Source organism: Lagenorhynchus albirostris, chromosome 7, assembly GCF_949774975.1.
Source record: "Lagenorhynchus albirostris chromosome 7, mLagAlb1.1, whole genome shotgun sequence".
Lineage (NCBI taxonomy): Eukaryota > Metazoa > Chordata > Mammalia > Artiodactyla > Delphinidae > Lagenorhynchus > Lagenorhynchus albirostris.
Genome location: NC_083101.1, coordinates 80283456 through 80303822, shown reverse-complemented (window position 1 = coordinate 80303822; position 20367 = coordinate 80283456). Strand labels below are relative to the sequence as shown.

At 49.7% G+C, this 20367-nt stretch overlaps 1 protein-coding gene across 7 annotated transcripts in view; it reads left to right on the top strand.

Moving 5' to 3' along the window:
* BAG1 (BAG cochaperone 1) overlaps nucleotides 1-20367 on the top strand; it is a 57483-nt gene that overhangs the window by 16908 nt on the left and 20208 nt on the right. For 2 of the 7 annotated variants that reach the window (XM_060155215.1, XM_060155219.1), the window contains exons 8-11: nucleotides 4825-4864; nucleotides 11819-12027; nucleotides 12902-12966; nucleotides 14402-14485. The gene's annotated coding sequence lies outside the window, so the exon portion shown is untranslated. Of the gene's footprint in view, nucleotides 1-4824; nucleotides 4865-11813; nucleotides 12028-12901; nucleotides 12967-14330; nucleotides 14486-17882; nucleotides 18037-20367 lie in introns of all 7 variants that reach the window. The other 5 variants (XM_060155220.1, XM_060155222.1, XM_060155218.1 and 2 more) reach the window with 4 other exon arrangements.

Below are 20367 nucleotides of genomic sequence, written 5' to 3'. Positions count from 1 at the left end.
ATGAGGCCTTTTTGCCCTTATGATCCCATAGCCCCATCTGTGTAAACCAGAATCACCAGGAGGCTACATCTGGTCAGGAATGTTAGGAATGGCTGAGAACAGGTGTTTGGCACACAGGTAGTCCAAGTATCTCTCATTGTGACCTAATTCTGGAACAGCTGGCTGGGTTGTGGGTTCATAGACCCTGTCTTCACCCCCCGGTGACCCTGACCAGTCACAGGCGTGAGGTCTCGGGGCCGCTCCTGGACTGGGGCCTGTGGTTGATCCATGGGCTTCCTTGTCCCCAAGCAGATCTCTAGGAGGTTACAGCCCAGAGTTGACTAAGTCTCTGCTCGAAACCGGGTCACAACCATGGCTTAGGAGGGGCAGAGAAGAGAGACAGAGTGAATAATAAAGCAGGCAGGTAGTGAGGGCCACCATAAACTTCTCAGGAGTTCCTTCAAAGGCATTTCTGTTAACCGTACCCTTCTGAGATCTACATGTCCTTCGAGTTCTTCGAGGCTGTTTTTGTCTGTTTTGTGGCCTTTTTCCCCTTCATTGTTATTTAAAAAATAAAACAGTTTATATATACGTCAGCAAGCAGAAGAGTGTTTAGACTTTTTTTTCCTTTTGGTAGATGAAGTATGGGAAGCAAAAGCCTTCTGAGGTTCTAGTCTAGTTATGTTATAAAGTTGAGAGTGGCCCTGTGTGCTGGAATGCTTAAACAGGTCAGCGGCCATCACCCCATTTTTTCACACAGTGCCCAGGAGACAGGCTTCCAGCAGGCCACTCTGAGGTCAACCTTCTTTGGCAGAGAGGGAGTCTGTGAAGTCCCAGGTATTTAGGGCTGCATGGGTGGGACTAGGACAAGGTGGTGGTTAGGGGTGGACAAGTGGACGAGGCTTGGGGCCCGGCCCGCCCACCCCCAGCTTTAATCAGAGCAGTCCAGTATTTCTCTGTTTCTAGGTAGTAGCTGTGTGGCCTTGAGCCCCAGCACGTTCCTGTGTGCCGGGTACCACTCTAAGTTCTTGAGGTGTATTGGTCATTTAATCCTTACACAATCTAGGAGGTAGACAGATACTATCCCTGTTTTATAGATGAGCTCAGGTAATTTGCTCACAATCACAGAGTAAGTGACAAAGCCAGGACACAAACTGGGTAGCTTGAGTCCGAGCCTAAGTCCTTAATCTCTGCCAGTTTGCCTCCCAACTAACATGGGGTTGCTCACACCCTCTCATTTTCTCTTTTTCTTCTATTTATCTCCCATGTTGGCCTCTGCAGCTCCCCTCTGGCCCTCTCCAGTTCATTCTCCACAGAGCAGCTGAGTGATCATGAAGTACACAAATTACCATGTCAGTCCCCTGCTTAAAAACCTCAGAGGCCAAGGTCCGTACCCTGCTCCCGTCTCATCTCGGGCCACTCTCCTGTTTGTTCTCTGCTGTCAGCCACTCTGGTCTAGTTCAGGCCCTCAGGTGCTCTGTGCCCTCTCCCGCCCTGGGGTCTTTGCAGACGCTGTTCCTCTGCTTGGACAGCTCCACGCCATCCTTCCCCTTCCCCTACCCCTGTCCTAGGCGACTCCTGTTCATGCTTCAGAACATAAACGTCTCTTCATGGAGAAACCTCACCTACTACTGTCTGAGAACATCAAGCCTCCAGGTGATATCCTCTCACAGTTTGTCATGACTTTTTACGATAAACAGCGTTTATCATGGTCTATGATGATTTATTTGTGGGATTATTTGATTAATATTTGCCTTTATGCTAGACTGTGAGTTCCTTGGGTTAAGGAGCTTCTTTGTCTTGTTAACAGTATATTTCAAGCAGATTGTCTGGTTTATATTAGATGCTCAATAAATATTTGGAGAATGAATGAATGTTGACCGCAGACATTAATAGTGAAATTTCCACTGCTGCACTCACCCACTGAAGCTCCGTCAGCACTGGGATTTATAGCATCTGCTAGCCACTGTCTTATTTAAGGGTGGGCTGCCCAGCACATGTGCAGGGTAGTAACACGGCCCACTCACATAGATCTGCACATCTACAGGGCATCTCTGCCTATGAACAGGGAAAGAGTACACCTCAGTTGCCCACTTGCGCATAACATGATCAGTCCTGCCGCAGGGGAACAAATGGGGCTCTGTGATCCCACAAACATCCTTCAGCCTCACAGAGTTGGAAGAATTCTCCCACACATTTTCTGTTCAGTCAATTATTTCTGCTTATCCTTCGAGGCACAGCTTAAAGTTTATCCCCTCAGGCTTCCCTGGTGGCGCAGTGGTTGAGAGTCCGCCTGCCGATGCAGGGGATGTAGGTTTGTGCCCCGGTCCGGGAAGATCCCACATGCCGCAGAGCGGCTGGGCCTGTGAGCCATGGCCGCTGAGCCTGCGTGTCCGGAGCCTGTGCTCTGCAATGGGAGAGGCCACAACAGTGAGAGGCCCGCGTACCGCAAAAAAAAAAAAAAAAAAAACAGTTTATCCCCTCTGAGAAGCCCTTCTTCATCTGGTAGTCAGGACTCTTAGTTGAAAACACCACAAACCTATTCCAGAGAGACTGTTGAAATAGAAAATTTGTTGGTAGGATGTTATCTCATGTAACTTTGGGAAGTTCAAGGGCAGTTGGGCTCCAGGAACACAAATGCTGCCTGAAATTTGTCTGTATCTCATTGCATGTCACTACCAGAGAGGAACTGCCTCTGTTTCCTTCTTTCTTTTTTCTTTTCTTTCTCTCTCTCCCTCTCTCCCTCTCTCCCTCTCTCCCTCTCTCCCTCTCTCCCTCTCTCCCTCTCTCCCTCTCTCCCTCTCTCCCCCTCCCCCTCCCCCCTCTCTTTCTTTCTTTCTTTCTTTCTTATCTTTATTGGAGTATAATTGTTTTACATTGGTGTGTGTTTTCTTATTTCTGATTTGAAAAATCTGGAGAATAATCTTCTGGCCAATCAGCAGTGGCCATGCCAGCAGGGTCACATGCCATAGACAGGCCTTTGGGGCCCACACTTACATTTCAGGGTGGTTCCCAGAGACAGGGCCACAGTCTCCATATCTGTAAAGTAGGGAATTAGGTCTTTCTTTGTGTGGTGTTCTGGCACATTGCTCAGGCTTAACCTTTGTGATTCCTCATCATGTGTGGAAGCCTGGGAGGGGAGGGTCACTGAGGAGAAGCTTGGCTGAGCTCTGCCACTTGGGTCTAAGAGGGGCTTCCCACTTAGGGCAGAGACTTAGATGTCACCAATATCCACTCTTCCTACACTAAGTGAACTACTAATTTGCAGCTTAATACGTGGCCAACCAGATAAAATAATATTTCCCAGTCTTTTTGCACTAGCATGGCCAAGAGACTACATTTTAGCCAATGGGTTGTGTGTACATCTTAGGGAAGCATCGTCAGATGCAGTAGAGTGCCCCTCCCCCGTCTCTGTGGGCTGAGTGTAGACATGATGGTTGGAATTGAAGCGGCTATTCGGACATTGGGGTGGAAACTGATAAGGATAACAGAGTATAATATAAAAGGAACATGAAGTTAGCATACTACATAGGTCTGTGTGTGAGAGAAATTAACTTCTATCTGTTTAAGCCACTGTTATTTTGGCTTTTTGGTCTCTCACAGCCAGACTTAATCCTATACCAACCCTATGCAGGTGGGAAACAAGTTTCTATTGTCAATAGCCATAGAAGGGCCTTACAGGTGACCTCTCAGTCCCTGCTACCTGCAGACCTATCAGCAACAATTCCTGCCCAGGTTCCCATTTCAGTGGTCCAGGGAATGCTGGTTCCTGTCCTCCCTGCCCCCACTTTCCTCCCAGTGTGTGTTTTCCCACCGAGCATTTCCTGCTCCAGCTGCCTGCCCTGGAGCAGGAATCTGAGTCTGTGTGACCCTGCTGCCGCCTGCCAGGCCCCTCTCCACACTCTTCTGCCCACCACCTCCACCACTACCAAAAGGCTCCTCCTGTAAGCTTTGGCCAAGAGCGGGTATCTGACATATACCACAGGCTGGGATCTCTGTCTATGGTGGGATTTCCCAATGCTACGTGTCCCTGTGGGCCATTGTGTGAGTGCCTGTGAGCTGTGTGTGTCCAATGTCAACATATTTAACAACCAGTCAGAATGGATGTTGACCAAAAGAGAAGAGCAGGGTCTGGACATGATCCTGCTATGGTGGCCAGGGTGCAGGGGGACACTTAAGGGCTTGGGGCAGCACCTGTTGTCAACAATTATAGACCTGGTTCAGTATTGTAATAAGCAGTCAGATGTATGATGAATACCACCTGAATATCAGCCATGATAGTGTCGACATGTGGCGGGGGCGGTCTGTGTGTGTGTGTGTGTGTGTGAGTGAGATTTGGGGTGCTGGTACAGCCCAGGGAGAAAACTGTGAGGGGTGTGGGACCCTCCCAAAGGCTGTTCGAGGCTGGGCCTTGCAGTGGCAGAGGGTACAGATTTCACTTAGGTTCTTGACCTCAGTGACAGGCCAGGCTGGGGCACACAGGAGCACTGCATAGAGCCCTGGGGACAGGGACTGACTCTCAGAGTCGTGACCCCCTCGAGAAGGCAGAAGATGCCTGGGACCTCTAGGGGAACATGTGGCAGGGTTGAGGAGCATCAGAGTGATGGAGAGGACATCAGATTCAGAGTAGGGAGGACAGCAAAATTCCCCCCTATGCCAGCCTCCTCCCCAGGATCCCCACAGACACTGACCTGCTTGGCCAGGTTGTGCTGAATCTTTTATTTCATGTCACATCCTCTCCATGCCCACCACGGTTCTCCAGCCTGAAGCTTCATGGCTCAAGGGGCTCCTGTGGGGTTAGCATTTGCCATCGTTCATGATCTGGATGTCCTGTCTTTTTTCTAGGATCACAGCAGACAAGGATGAGGCCACCTCCTCAGGAACCGTAATGTACCCTTCAGGAACCCTGGCCCAGTCCAGACCCCCTGCTGAGCTCTGCCCACCCACCCAGTGTACAGTGCGGGGGAGGTCCCAGGGCTCCCTGGGCATATCCTTCTACAGCTTTTCCCTCTGTACACCCTCCCCTGGGGCGGTTTCAGCTTCCTGGGCTTTCAACCACCTCTGCATGCTGTTGGCCACAAATCTGTCTCTGGCCTGGACCTCTGTCTTAGACTCCAGGCCTGTTCATGTGATTGTCCATTGTACATCGCCGCTGGGTTGTCCCAGAGGCTCCACTGTCCACGAACATCATCACCTCACAAACCTGCCACGCACACCCTGCCCCCTGCCACATGACACCACCAGCCACCCAAGCCTACAAGTTAGAAACCAGCATGTTGCTCTTGCTTCCTTCCTGCCTGTCAACCCCTCACATCCAATCTCACAGCTTGTCGATTCTACTCCCAATGTAACCATGAGCCTTTAATTATCATGATTGTTTTCCAAGTTAGGACACTGTCCATCTGTCTAGAGTATTGCAGCTTCCAAAGACTTTCTTCTCTTCTGTGTTCTCACTTAGCTCTGGCCGGCTCAAGGTCTTATGAATGAAGAAATGAGACCAAATAGGAGATCCGATGTACCAAGGTCATGTTCCGGCCCTGCTTGCTCTAAGACTCATTTCTTGCCTCTCCCCTATTCTCCTTTAAATGAGAATGTCCTCCACCATACCCACCTTCTTATATTTCCTCAAATATAAACTTTCTTTCCCTTCTAGATCTTTCCAAACTCATTTCTCTACTTGGAATTACCTTCCCTTGTTTCTTCTTTTTCCTACCTAGTTTCTACTTATCCCTCAGGGCTGAGCTGAGGTGTCGCCTCCCCTGGGAAGTCTTCCCTGCCTTGTCCTTGCCTGGTACCCACAGTACCCTGTGCGCCCCCATCTGGGCCTTTAGCATTCTGTGCTGCTGTTGGCTGACCTTCAGCTTGGCTTCCCCCTTAGACTGACTGTTTGCCCCAGGAGCCGGTAATGCTGTCTAGCTTATTATGCCCTGTTGTATCCCCAGTGCCCGGCACACAGTAGGTGTTCAATAAATAATTGTTGACTGGAGGAATAAATGAACAAATAAGGTCACCTAGTCAGTCGGGGGCAGAACAAGGAAAAGAGCCCAGAGTTTCTACCCGAACCCTAAACCCCCAACCAGTGGGGCTTTCTGCTTGGAACCATGTGCCTTCTTTTGATTTATACTTGCACTCACTCTGTTACGGGCAAATGTTGGAGGACTCTTCCCAGGCCAAGTGTGAGTGAAGGAAGAAGCAGGTCAAGACCTGCTCCTTTCAGACTCATATGCACCACAGATGGGGCCCACCCAAGCCAACCCAGGGGAAGGTGGGGGGGTGGACTTACATGCGAGCCAAGCAGAGCTTGCATTCACTGTCATACGTGACCCCGTCAGTGCCACAAACTGGGTCATATATCTAGGGGCAGACTGGAGATTCTGCCATGTGCTCACAGATGGGCTGTGGAAGAGAGGAAGGGGGAGGCGCTCAGGGATTCGGAGGCAGAGAGGAGGGAACTGGGGGCTCTGCTTGCAGCCAGGCGGGGATCTCCACGGAGGAGCCAGATTCAAGAAGGCCCCAGTGTGGGTCCAAAGAGCATGAAACCAACCACTCAGGGCCCTTTGGCACGTTTGCTTATGTGTGTGTACACAACCGTGGACCGTGGGTGTGTATGTAAGTGTGTACCTATATCTGCTGAGCCCAAGTATGCGGGCATCCAGGTGAGTGCCTGTCTTTATGGGCTCACACACTCCTCACGGGGTCTAATAGAACCCTGCTGCTGGTCCTATTGAGGACCCCGGGAGACGGAACCACCCATCATTCCTAGGAGGCCCCGCCTCCCTGGGGGCTCCTGAACTCATCCTGGCCCGCATGACCTATCAGGCCCCTAGTATGAGAAGGCTGGAGAAATGGGACTTAATTGAAGCTCATCCTGAAAGGGTTTCAAGCCAGCCCTGAGGTCAGGGTCAGAATTGGGTCAGGACTAGGATTGGGGTCTGGGGTAGGGATATGGTGAGGGGGGCAGTGCCCTGCAGCAGTGAAGGCCCCAGGCCTGAGAGACCTGAGCTCTGCACTGATTAGCCGTGAATCTTTGGCAAAGCGGGTGGGCCTGCTCAGCCTGGAAGGGCTAACCTGGGGAGCATGCATGCTCAGGAGGCCACCCTGGCCACTGCGGAGCCATTGAAGTTGTATGAGCAGGAGTGTAAAGAAGAAGAAGCCCGGTTTCCCAGCATGGATGAGAGGGCTCCCCTCTGCAGAAGGAAGGCCAGATCAGCAGCCCTGAGGCCAGAACTGCAAGCAGCTGCCTTAGCATTCTTGAGAAAATGAACTTTGCTGCCGACACTGGCACTTCCGAAAGGCAAAGAAGCAAGAATTAGGTGATACTGGCTCTAGGCCCCAGGTCCAGGGGCCTGAGGACAGCTTCTTTGGGGCATCTGTCCAGCCACCACCCCATCTGGAATTCCTCAAGGAAAGGTAGTGAGTCACCAGAGAGGGGCTCCCAGAAAGCTCATGTGACCTTGTATTATAAGAACTGAGACAGAAAGTCTAGAATTAGGGAGATCAAAGTCCAGCCTGTTCGTTATTAGTTAGATCCCACTGGGATTGTTATATTCCATATAATAGCAATGAAAATAATTCAGTTACTGTGTACCAGGCCATGACAACACGTGATCTTGACTGCTATTCACAGCTTTCTCAAGCCTGTGTAACAGGCAGGAGAGGAAGCAGTGGTCTGCGACCCCCAGAGGCACTCATTTCCTCAGCTGCCAGGAGTATTGGCTGCTCACGGCAGAGTCCTTTCCTGGGAATTACCCTCAGAGAATGGAGTTGCCTTGCCCAAGGTCACATTCCCTACCCAGAAACAGCTCGCATCCAATGTCAGCGTGATGTGGGTACAACGGTCTGAACTACTCCTCCCTACTCAGAATGATGCTAATGGGCCATCCCAGCTCTACTACATCACAGGCAACACCCCTCATCCCTCATAGGTGTTACACCGTGAGCACTCCCCAGAGTCTGCTTCCCGGGAAACTTGACCAACTTATGAAAGAGGCTCACAGGTAAAGCAACACAGTTTGTTAAGGGCAGAGCTTGGATTTGCACATGGATCTGTCACTCCACACACGCAGTCATGCCCCATGGCCCCTTGAGTTCTGGACGCACTTCTTACAGGACATGAGCAAATTGTGATGTGACTGGCGAGTGTGACAGGTGGATGAGGGAACGGGATCTGTATTTAAGACCACAGGTGTAAGAAAAGGTATCCATGTAAGTTGAAGAAGGGCAGGCTGCTTCCTGAAGTCTCTGAAGGGCTGTCATGGGGCCATGGGAGAGATGAGCCATTCTCAGCCTCACAGGGCAGAGCTCATCTGCGTGAGGAGGCTGCAAAGAAGCAGGTGTGGGTTCCAGAATTTTCTCTCAGTGGGAGCTATGCCTTAATGAAGGAGGCTGTCTCCAGAAGTGGAGAGCTCTCTATCCCTAGAGGTGGGCGAGGCGCTGTGGTTTTAGCTTTTCCTGGAGGTGCTATTACAAGAGATTTCCAAGGCAGAGAGGAAGAAGGGAACCAAAACTGACCTCTGATGCACTGTTGAAGTGTCAACATGCAAATCTACCCTTGTCACCACACTGCTCAAAACCCTTCCATGTCATAATCACCCAAACTGGAAATTATCCAAATGTCCATCAACAGGCGAATGGATAAACTGTGATACACAGTACAGTACAATACAACTCAACAATGAAAAGCCAATAGGGCTTCCCTGGTGGTGCAGTGGTTAAGAATTAGCCTGCCAGTGCAGGGGACACAGGTTCGAGCCCTGGTCCGGGAAGATCCCACATGCCACGGAGCATCTAAGCCCGTGCGCCACAACTACTGAGCCTGTGCTCTAGAGCCTGCGAGCCACAACTACTGAAGCCCGCATGCCTAGAGCCCGTGCTTCACAACAAGAGAAGGCACCACAGCGAGAAGCCCGCGCACCACAACAAAGAGTAGCCCCCGCTCGCTGCAACTAGAGAAAGCCCGCGTGCAGCAACAAAGACCCAACGAAGCCATAAATTAATTAATTAATTAATAAACCCCAACAATCCAATAACTGATAACATGCAACACCATGGCTGAATCTCAAAAACACGCCTAAGAAGCCAGACACAAAAGACTCCACACTGTATGGTTTCATCTGTGTGACATTCTAGAGCAGGCAAACTAATGTATGGTGGAAAAAAGTCAGAGCTGTGGTTACCTCTGGGGCAGGGGTGGGGTAGGGGCAGGGATTGACTGACATGAAGGAAATTTCTGGAATGATGGGACTGTTCTGTATCTTGGTAAGGGTCTGGGTTACACAGGTATATGCCTCATCAAAACTCATTGAATAGGGGCTTCCCTGGTGGCGCAGTGGTTGAGAGTCCGCCTGCCGATGCAGGGGACACGGGTTTGTGCCCTGGTCCGGGAAGATCCCACATGCCGCGGAGCGGCTGGGCCCGTGAGCCATGGCCGCTGAGGCTGTGCGTCCGGAGCCTGCGCTCCGCAAAAGGGGGGGGCCACAGCGGTGAGAGGCCCGCGTACTGCAAAAAAAAAAAAAAAAAAAACTTCATTGAATAGGATTCATTGAGTGATAAGACTTGTACCTTTCATGGTGCATAATTGTTAGCGGGGGAGAAAAAGCATTAAAAAAAAAATAATAAAGCCCTTCCAAGGCTCCCTATTGTGACCACTAAGCCTCTTCATCTTATGTTTAGGGCACCGCGTGAGCTGACCCCAAACTTCCCCTGGGCTCACTTCCTCGTATACCTCCCCATGCCCCTATGCCCCCGCCATTCCTCTCTGCTCACTCTTCTGGAACAAGCTCTGTGTTGGCTTATGCTGGTCCCTCTGCCTGAAATGTCCCTATTCTCCTTCTCCTCCTATTGAGTCAGACCCTCCTTTCAAGACACAGACCACCTCCCAGTGAAGTATTCCCTGATATCCCCCAGGGCTTCCTGAGCAGGCCTGGACTTAGGCTTCTGTTTTAGTCCGTTTGGGCTGCTATAACAAAAATAGCATAAACTGGGTGGCTTATCAACAAACGTTTATTACTCATACTTTTGGAGACTGGAAGTCTAAGGTCATGGTGCCGGCAAACTTGGTGTCTGGCAAGAACCCTCTTCCTGGTTAGTAGTCGGTGCCTTCTCACTGTGTCCTCACGTGGTGAAGGGGTGAAGGAGCTCTCTGGGGCCTCATTTATAAGGGCACCAATCCCATTCATGTGGACTCTGCCTTCATGACCTAATCACCCCCCAAAGGTCCCACCACCCAATACTATCACCTTGGGAGTTAGAATCTCAACATATGAATTTGGGGGGGCCACAAACAGCTAGACCCTAGTAGCTTCTTTCACACCACCATGTGCTCACCCACTCACCGGGTCACTCTTGCCAGACCTGAGTGCCTTGGGGTTCCTTTGTCTCTGCCTCCAAGTGGCAATGCCCTTCACACAGTGAGTGTCCAGGATTTGACCACTAATGTGCATTGTGGGGGAGAAGTTCAGAACCCTGTGGTGTCAGAGTTTCTTCCTGGATGATGTGGGAAGTTGCATTTACCCCCAGACTGCCCTTGACCTTGGCCCAGTGTGCCCCTTCCTCACACAGCCCAGGCAGGAATCTGCAATGGGCAAAAGGACTCTCTTTAGGGCAGCCTCTTCAGTGTTCCCAACAAGAGAGCTGCTGATGGAATGGATGCCAGGCTGGGAGTAAGCAGGCTGTGCCAGGCCAGAGTCTGCAGACCCATTCTCTATTGTGTCAGCTCCTAGTCTATGTCCCCAGCTGGGGAAATGGGTTTGAGACTGGCCATGAGGCCAATGTCCCTGGGGTCCTGCTGGGCTTTGCTCTGTAACATCATGACTTTGTCCAGGTGTGTCCTAAATAGTCTCCCTGCTTCCCCTTTTAGTCTGTTCTCAACTTAGCAACCAGAGCAAACCTTTTAACACATAACTCTGCTCATTACACTTCAGTGTCTCCCATTTCACTCAAAGGAAAAGCCATGCCCTCACATTGACCTCCAATGCCTTACCCAATATAGTTCCCAGTTGCCTGTATCATCTCTTCTCCTATCTCTCTGCACCCTGCCCCTCACTCTCTTCTAGCCCCGCTGGCCTCCTTGCCGTACCTCAAACACTCCAGACATGCTCCTACCTCAGGGCCTTTGCACTGCCTGTTCCCTCTGCCTGGAACCCACTTCTCTTAGATACCCCCATGGCTCACTCCTCTGCCTCCTTCAAGCTTTGCTCAAACATCAGCCTCTCAGAGAGAACTCCTCCTATTTAACATTGCAACCCCCTCTCAATCCCCATCACCCTGCCCGGTATTTTTTTCCTTAGGCTTTATCACCTTCTAACATACATTGCACCTGTCTTGTTTATTGTTGGTTCCCCTCCCTCAAACCCCACTGGATTTAAAGACCTATCAGGACAGTTCTTTTTCTGGTGTGCTCACTGATAAGTTCTAAGGGCTCAGAACAATGCCTGATACCCAGCAGGTGCGAGACTGCAGAGGTGCCCTAGGCCCTGAGCAGGCCCCACTCCTGCGGGCATGTGTGTAGCCCAGGGCGAGGGCTCCCTTGTGCTCACAAGGCTGCTCTCAGCCCCACAACCACAGCCTGTCAGAGCAGATGGGAGCTCAGAGGACCCAGGCCAAGCTTTCTTCAGCACCCACCACCCTACAGCCACCAGACTTGCCTATCTCCCCAGAGATAAGACTTCTCTCTTCTGCCTCCCAGATCTCTAGCCCAGTAGTTGCTCAGTGCAGCTTTGAACTAGAACAACCTCCTACTTTATAGCTGGAGAAACAGAGTCCCCAAGAGGGGAGGGGACTTTTGCAATTCTGGGACAGGGTTAGGATTTGAACCCAGGTTTCTTTTCTCCTAGCCCAGTGTGCAGAAAGAAGGTATATGCAGAAAACCAAGGCCTTAGAGGGTGCTCCAGGCCCTGCCTCTGCTCCACGCAAGCTCACCTACCAACACCAAGCCAGAGAATCCAGGTTCTGCCTACTCACCCCTGCCCACAAGGAAGAGGGCAGCCAAGGCCAGGGTGACCACCCACAGGCGAACAGCCATGCTGATCCTGGGCTGACGTGGCCTGAGTGAGCTGGGGCCTGGGCCAGGGACGATAGAGGCCTGTTTATAGTGCTGATCCCCACCCTTATCTTACCTGAGGCCAGATGGAGAGGCCGGAGGTGTCACCTATCTGCACCTTGGCATCTAGAAAGGGTTTGTTCTCTGCAGAGACGCTGAGCTTGTGGTGGCCTGGGGCGGGGGCTGGCGCTATGGCCAGCAGATTTTGGAAGTGAGAAAAAGTTTGGACAACTTGCAAAGCTGACTCCAGACTGAGGGCTGAAGCAAGAGGCAGAGGGAAACAAGTAGAAAGAGGAAGACAGGGGCTTCCCTGGTGGCGCAGTGGTTAAGAATCCGCCTGCCAATGCAGGGAACATGGGTTTGAGCGCTGGTCGGGGAAGATCCCATGTGCCACGGAGCAACTAAGCCCGTGCGCCACAACTACTGAGCCTACGCTCTAGAGACCACGTGCCACAACTACTGAAGCCTGCGCTCCTAGAGCCCGTGCTCCGCAACCAGAGAAGCCACTGCAATGAGATGCCTGCGCACTGCAACAAAGAGTAGCCCCCGCTCACCGCAACTAGAGAGAAAGCCTGTGCACAGCAACGAAGACCCAACACAGGCAAAAATAAATAAATAAAATAAATAAATTTATTTAAAAAAAAGAGGAAAACAAAGAGAGACTAATTCAGAGAGACTGAGACAGATATCAAAAAGAAAACAAAAAAGCAGCAATTGGAAGGTGGTCAGAGGCAGAGAAAAGGGGCTGGAGTCATGGGTTCCTTTGGCCAGTGCTGACACTAACCAACTTCGTGAGCTCAGAAAAGCTGCTTTTGTTAAACTGGACCTCAGTTTACCCACCATAAAATGGGGAAGATAATTCTGGCTCTGTCTCCCTCCTAGGGCTGCTGTGAAGACGAGAGGTGGTGATAGCAGATGGGTAAACACTTTGCAGAGTATGAAATAAGGTATAAATAGAAATTATTCTTTTCATTTATTTTTATTTCTTTTTTTGCACCATGAAGAGGGTGCAACTGACAGAGGAAAAAAAAGTAAAATAAAACATATTGTAAGGAAGATGCCCTCATGCTTTGCATGTAGTCTATGTTCTTTTACATTTAAATGGGTTAAATACAGATAAGATTCTGTTCAGGAAAAATCAATATCTAGGGGACTTCCTTGGTGGCGCAGTGTTTTAGAATCCGCCTGCCAATGTAGGGGACACGGGTTCAAGCCCTGGTGCAGGAAGATCCCACATGCCGCAGAGCAACTAAGCCCGTGAGCTACAACTACTGAAGCCTGCATGCCTAGAGCCCGTGCTCCACAAGAGAAGCCCCCGCTCGCCTCAACTAGAGAAAAGCCCGCGCACAGCAACGAAGACCCGACACACCCAAAATTAATTAATTAATTTTAAAATAAGAATTTAAAAAAGAAAAATCAGTATCTAAAACTTCCCCTTACTTATACAGGTATATGACTAAGATATTTGGTTATCTGTTTTCAAAGAATTTTTTTTAAATTAATTTATTTATTTTTGGCTGCATTTGCTGCGCACAGGCCCTCTCCAGCTGCGGCAGGCGGGAGCCACTCTTCGCTGCCGTGCGCGGGCCTCTCACTGCGGCGGCCTCTCCCATTGCGGAGCACGGGCTCCAGGCGCGCAGGCCTCAGGAGTTGTGGCCCGCGGGCCCAGGAGCTGTGGCTCGTGGGCTCCAGAGCGCAAGCCCAGCAGTTGTAGCGCATGGGCCCAGCCGCTCCGCAGCACGTGAGATCCTCCCGGACCAGGGCCGGAACCCCTGTGTCCTGCATTGGCAGGCTGATTCCCAACCACTGCACCACCAGGGAAGCCTCAAAGAATTTCAGATTATAAAGAGAATAACAAAATTTTATTTACATATGCATTCCTCTAATTCGTTTAGATCCGTGATTTTCAGCTCCATCTGCAGATAAATTTCCCTGGGGAGAACTTTAAACTACAGATGCTGAGCCCTACTCTGAAATATTTGAATCAGTGTTTTTTTTTTAAAAAAAAACCTTTTTACTTTGAATGATTTCAAGCCTACGAATAGGTTGTAAAAATAGTTAAATGAATTAATAGGAAGGATTCTTGTTCAAGAATAGCCCCTTTGGGGGCCACAGGCAGCCAGACAATCACCCTCACAGGCTGATAGAAGCCTGGGATCTACAGCCAACCCCACCTGAGGTCCATAACTCAGCATTGAGATCCTCCTGCCCCTTCTCAGGAATGCCTCTGAGGTGGAAGGACAGGTGGCAGATGTCCTTCCATTGCCCAGCTGGGCAGAGCAAATATTTAACCATGATTTCCTGCCCTAAGGTAAGAACGCCATCTCATAAAGGAAGGGGAATTTTAAAGGTCATCTAGGTTCTCTCTCCTCTTCCACTCAGACCTTCCTACAGCAGCCCCACCAAGAAGTCATTCATCCTCCAGTGATGGGGAGAAGTTTCATTGTTGGATGGGTTTTTCTTAAGGTTTGATTTCTTTTAATATTTTTAGTGAGGTATAGATGATGTAGAATGTTATATAAGTTTCAGGTGTACGACATAGTGATTCACAATTTTTAAAGTCTATACTCCACTTATAATTATTATAAAGTGTTGGCTATATTCTCTGTGCTGTACAATATATCCCTGTAGCTTATTTATTTTATCCACAGTAGTTTGTACCTCTTAATCCCCTACCTGTATCATGCCACTCCCTTCCCTCTCCCCACTGGTAACCACTAGTTTGTTCTCTATATCTGTGAGTCAGTTTCTGTTTTGTTATGTTCATTAGTTTGTTTTATTTTTTAGATTGCACATATAAGTGATATCACACAGTATTTGTCTTCATTGTTGGATGGTTTTGAACGGAGCCCTTCCTCACACAAGAGATCTGCTTCCCTGTCTAGCTTCCTGTACCTGCATGAACCCCAGATGAGCACCTCCAGGCTGAGCAGGTCCAGCCCCTTGCCTGCCCCCACACTTGCTTTTGTTTTTTTTGGCTGCACGGCATGCGGGATCCTAGTTCCCCAACCAGGATCGAACGAGTGCCCCCTGCAGTGGAAGTGTGGAGTCTCAACCACTGGACCACAAGGGAAGTCCCCCCACCCTTGCATATGATGAAGCTTCTGGGTCTCTCAGCATTTCTCACCTGGTCCCCAGGTCTGTCTGCCAGTGTCCCAGGTTAGAGTGAGAAGGGGACAGAATGGAGCAAAGGAACTTGTCACCTCCCTTGTTTTGGACCTTAGACCTCTATGATTGTGGCAGGAATGGCTGCTAATGGTTTTAGCTGTTCAAGGGAACAGAAAGCTTGAATTCTGCATCCTCCAAAGTCCAGAGTAAAATCAAGGGCAGCCTGTGGGCTGCCAAGCCCACCTACCATTCCCCGCTGCCCAAGGTCTCTTTCCTCAGACAAACACCTCCTAGATTCACTCACAGTAACAAACTTCCTAATCTGTCCTCCCACCAAAGTGTGAGCCTGACTCTTACATCCAACTGCTATTGGACAACATCCCTGTGGATGTTAATGTATCCAAATAAACCTCATTCATTAATTTGAAATTCACCCATTCATTCAACAAGAGTTTAATGAGCAACTAGGTGCCCAGCTCCATGCTGAGTGTTTGGATACAGCAGGGAATAAGTCAGACACAGTTCCTGCCCTCAAGGAGCTTGTGGTTAAGTGAGTGAGTGGTACTAAATGAGCAGCGGAACTGTATCATCACTGTTGGGATAAGTCCCATGAATGAGACACACTCAGTGCTTTAGGAGGATCCAAGACTGACCTGTCCATCTGGGAAATCAGAGAAGGCCACAGGGTGAGTGGGCGGGGCAGGCTGTAGCAGAGTGGAGCAGTGTTGCAGGCAGAGGGAACAGAATGTATAAAAGCGCTGAGGCAGGAAGAAGCTTGGCACATCCAGGGAACAGAGAAGCCAGTGTAGCCAAGGTGACGTCAGTGAATAGAGAGGGGCATGAGACAAGCCTGGAACGGTCAGGGGGGCCAAATCACTGGCCCCCACCTTCCAGCTGTGGAATCTGAGAGCCAAGCCTGCGGCCTTCTTTGCTTTTCCACTGAGTGTATAGGTTCTGCTTCCTCAATAGCTCTTGATGCCGTCCCTCTCCACCCAATACCATACCCTGGGCCTGGCCACCCTCATCTCTGACCTAGACTATCTTTGGCTACCTCAATAGTCTCCTAGCTCATATCCCTGCCTCCTCACCTGCCACTCCAAACCACTGCACACAGCAGCCAGGACGAGCTTCCTAACATGCAAATTGGACCAAGTCACCCCTGCCCAAAGTGCTGTAATGCTGCCCCCTGCCAGCAGGACAAAGCCCAGGCTCCTCAGCTTGTTGTTCAAGGCCCTTCAGCCATTGATTCCAACCTACATTTTCAGCCTCATCTTTGCCCAGCCCCACTCTGGACCTACACTTCTTCAGTTCTACTGAACCCTTTGCATGATTTATTCTCTCTGCTGGCAATGCCGGGTCTCCCATCTCAATCCCCCTCAGCCCCATCTTATAAAAACCAGCTCAAATATCCCTCTCTTTTGAAACCTTTCCTATTGCCCTCCACCAGCCTGGGCAAGGTCACTGCTGTCCTCCTGAATGCCCCCCTCCCACTGCCCCTCCTTCCTCCATCAGTCTTTGCCCTGTGCTCTCGTGGCATTTGCTTGTCCACCTTGCTCATAAAGCTCTCTGGGTGCCCAGTCCTGGGCCTGGCACACAGTAGGTGCCCAGTAAATACTGAGTAACAGTTCCAAGAGGGGGCAGAAGACAGTGGGTCCAAGGACAGAGATGGTCCCAGCTTTGGAAAAGAGGGAGCAGTGGAGTGAAGGCAATTGCTATCCCCACTGGTCCCTCCATGCTCCTGGGAGGTCGTGAGAACCCTAGAGAGCCCGCTGACACATGCCAGACCCCAGGTGGCACAGCCTGGGTCAGAGTGCCTGGTGCGTCTCTGGCAAAGGGGCTGTCTCCCTCCAGCCTGAGTCAACCCCTCCCTCACTACCTTCCTGCTCTAGCTTCTCCGGGATGCAGGGAGGTACAAGGAGAGAGTTCTGGACCTTGAACTCTCTCCTTGTACCTCTCTGCATCCCAGAGATCTGAGTTTGTTCATTCCTTCAACAAATACGTATTAAGTGCCTACTATATTTCATGCACTATTCTAGTCACCAGGAATTCAGCTGTGAATAAGGTAGAGAAAGTCCCTGCCTTCCATGTGCTTATATTCTAGTGGAGTGACAGACAACAAAGAAATACAAAATGAGCACATGATATGTTATACAGAAGAGAAATTATGGTGTAAGGGGAGAATGTGACAGAAGGGGAGGAGGCTGCTTTTAGATGATGACATGTGAGCAAGAAGGAAATGTTCCTGCAGAGATCTGGGGAAGGAGCCTGCCAAGCGAAGGAATGGCGAGTGCAAAGGCCCTGGGACAGGAGCGAGCTTGGCATGCTCAGGCAGTAAGCATCAAGGAGTCCATTGTGGCTGGAGTGGAGTGACCAAAGAAGTGAGTGCCAGGAGGGGAGGGCCAGCTCGTACTTAGGTCTCAGCACAGCCACCAACTTGTTGGATGAACTTGGGTGCCTCCCTTCCTCTCTTTGGGCCTGTGCATGTGTTCCCATCTGAGAAATGGGCCTGCTGATATGTACCACCACCAGCCTGACTCCCAGGGCAGCTGTGAGGGCCCTGATGAGGGGAGTATGAGGGGAGATGTGTGCAGCCACTGTGATGCCAAGGAAGTGCCTTGAGTGGGGATTCCTAGGAGCAGAGCAGAGGCCAAGCCCTAAAAGCCCTGGGCACCTACACAAGTGCTGGGATCAACACAGTAAGAAAAGAACTGTGCTCAGGCAAGGAAGCCGGTGATTTCTCCATCTCCTGCTCCAGGTCAGAGTGAAGGCCTGGGACATGCACACTGGCTGAGCTGACACACCCCAGCCTCACCCAGCAGACTTCACCCCGACTACTGAGACTTGGACTGGCGCCCAGCTTTTCTAGGAATACAGCCCCTCCTTGATGACGGCAACCCAGGATCCATTAGGTCTGAGTCATGAGCCCTGCTGATGGGTGGTGGGTACAGAGGCCTTGTTTGGCTTAAGGTGAATAAACCGAACTCAGTCAGGTCTTGGGCCTGCCAGAGGGCATGGCCAATACAGCCAGCTTGTCCCTGGACCGTCTTACCTGGCCCCTAAGCCAACATCCTGCTCCACCCTTCCACCAGCCTCAAGTGCCCCTCCCAGCCCATCTACCTGTTGTGAGCAGCAGGAATGGGTGTGGGCACCTACTCCAGGGAGGCCTGGTCTGGACACAGCCAGCTCCACAAACTGTCTTATCCTGGCCTCCTCAGCCACCCAACATGTCCCAGGTCTGACCACTTCCCATTCCACCTGGTCCAAAGCTGCAGGACCCCACACGATGGCAGTGGGAGGAAAGGACACCCTTCTACTCCTTTAAGAGGAGATTTCATCTACTAGTCTGGGATCTGACTCCAATAAGGACTCAGTGATGGGAATGGGCTGAAGTCATCTCTCCATGGGGACACCCAGCCTGCCATTCAATGGACACTAATTGAGCACCTACTGTTGGGTACCTGTCATTGTGCTGGTCCTGGAACCACAGAGATGAGTGAGACTTGGATCTCCATGCTCAAAGGACTTGCAGTTCACAAGTGGTGGGGAGGTGGAATGGACACATGGACACTTGAGCCATATTTATAAAATGCTGTGGTTGGGGCAGTGATAGAAATAGTGAGAGAGAGATTTCACGGACCCCTCACTCAATCTGTCCAAAAGTCCACTTACCATCTCCTCTCTACCCAGAGATGTCCTACCTCCCAGTTCCTCCATCTGGGTAAAGAGCGCCATCATCTAAACCCACGCACCTACGGTCAACTAATCTATGAAAAAGGAGGCAAGGATATACAGTGGAGAAAAGACAGTCTCTTCAATACGTGGTGCTGGGAAAACTGGACAACTACATGTAAAAGAATGAAATTAGAACACTCCCTAACACCATACACAAAAATAAACTCAAAATGGGTTAGAGACCTAAATGTAAGACCGGACACTATAAAACTCTTAGAGGAAAACATAGGAAGAACACTGACATAAATCACAGCAAGATCTTTTTTGATCCACCTCCTACAGGAATGGAAATAAAAACAAAAATAAACAAATGGGACCTAAGGAAACTTAAAATCTTTTGCAAAGCAAAGGAAAATACAAACAAGATGAAAAGACAACCCTCAGAATGGGAAAAAATACTTGCAAACGAATCAACAGACAAAGGATTAATCTCCAATATATATAAACAGCTCATGCAGCTCAATATTAAAAAAAAAACAATCCAATCCAAAAAATGGGCAGAAGACCTAAATAGACATTTCTCCAAAGAAGACATACAGATGGCGAAAAAGCACATGAAAAGCTGCTCAACATCACTAATTATTAGAGAAATGCAAATCAAAACTACAATGAGATACTACCTCACACCAGTCAGAATGACAATCATCAAAAAATCTACAAACAACAAATGCTGGAGAGGGTGTGGCGAAAAGAGAACCCTCTTGCACTGTTGGTGGGAAGGTAAATTGATACAGCCACCATGGAGAACAGTATGGAGGTTCCTTAAAAAACTAAAAGTAGAATTACCATATGACCCAGCAATCCCACTACTGGACATATACCCAGAGAAAGCCATAATTCAAAAAGACACATGCATCCCAATGTTCATTGCAGCACTATTTACAATAGCCAGGTCATGGAAGCAAACTAAATGCCCGACAGACGAATGGATAACGAAGATGTGGTACATATATGCAATGGAATATTGCTCAGCCATAAAAAGGAACGAAATTGGGTCATTTGTAGAGACGTGGATGAATCTAGAGACTGTCATACAGAGTGAAGTAAGTCAGAAAGAGAAAAACAAATATCGTATATTAACGCATATATGTGGAACCTAGAAAAATGGTACAGATGAACTGGTTTGCAGGGCAGAAATAGAGACACAGATGTAGAGAACAAACGTATGGACACCAAGGGGGAAAAGTGGCACAGGGGGGTGGTGGTGGTGGGATGAATTGGGAGATTGGGATTGACATATATACACTAATATGTATAAAATAGATAACTGATAAGAACCTGCTATATAAAAAAATAAATAAAATAAAATTCAAAAATTAAAAAAAAAAAAAGGGCACCGTCATCATCCAAGTGGACCTGGGCATCCTGCTGAACTTCTCCCTTCCCTCTGCACTCAGGGAATCAGGTCTTACCAACTTCACCTCCTCCCCATCGCTCAGAAGTCGATTTCACCTCCTCCAACACATCCTCTATCTGCTTCCTGAGCAATTTCTTTCTGAAATGCAAAA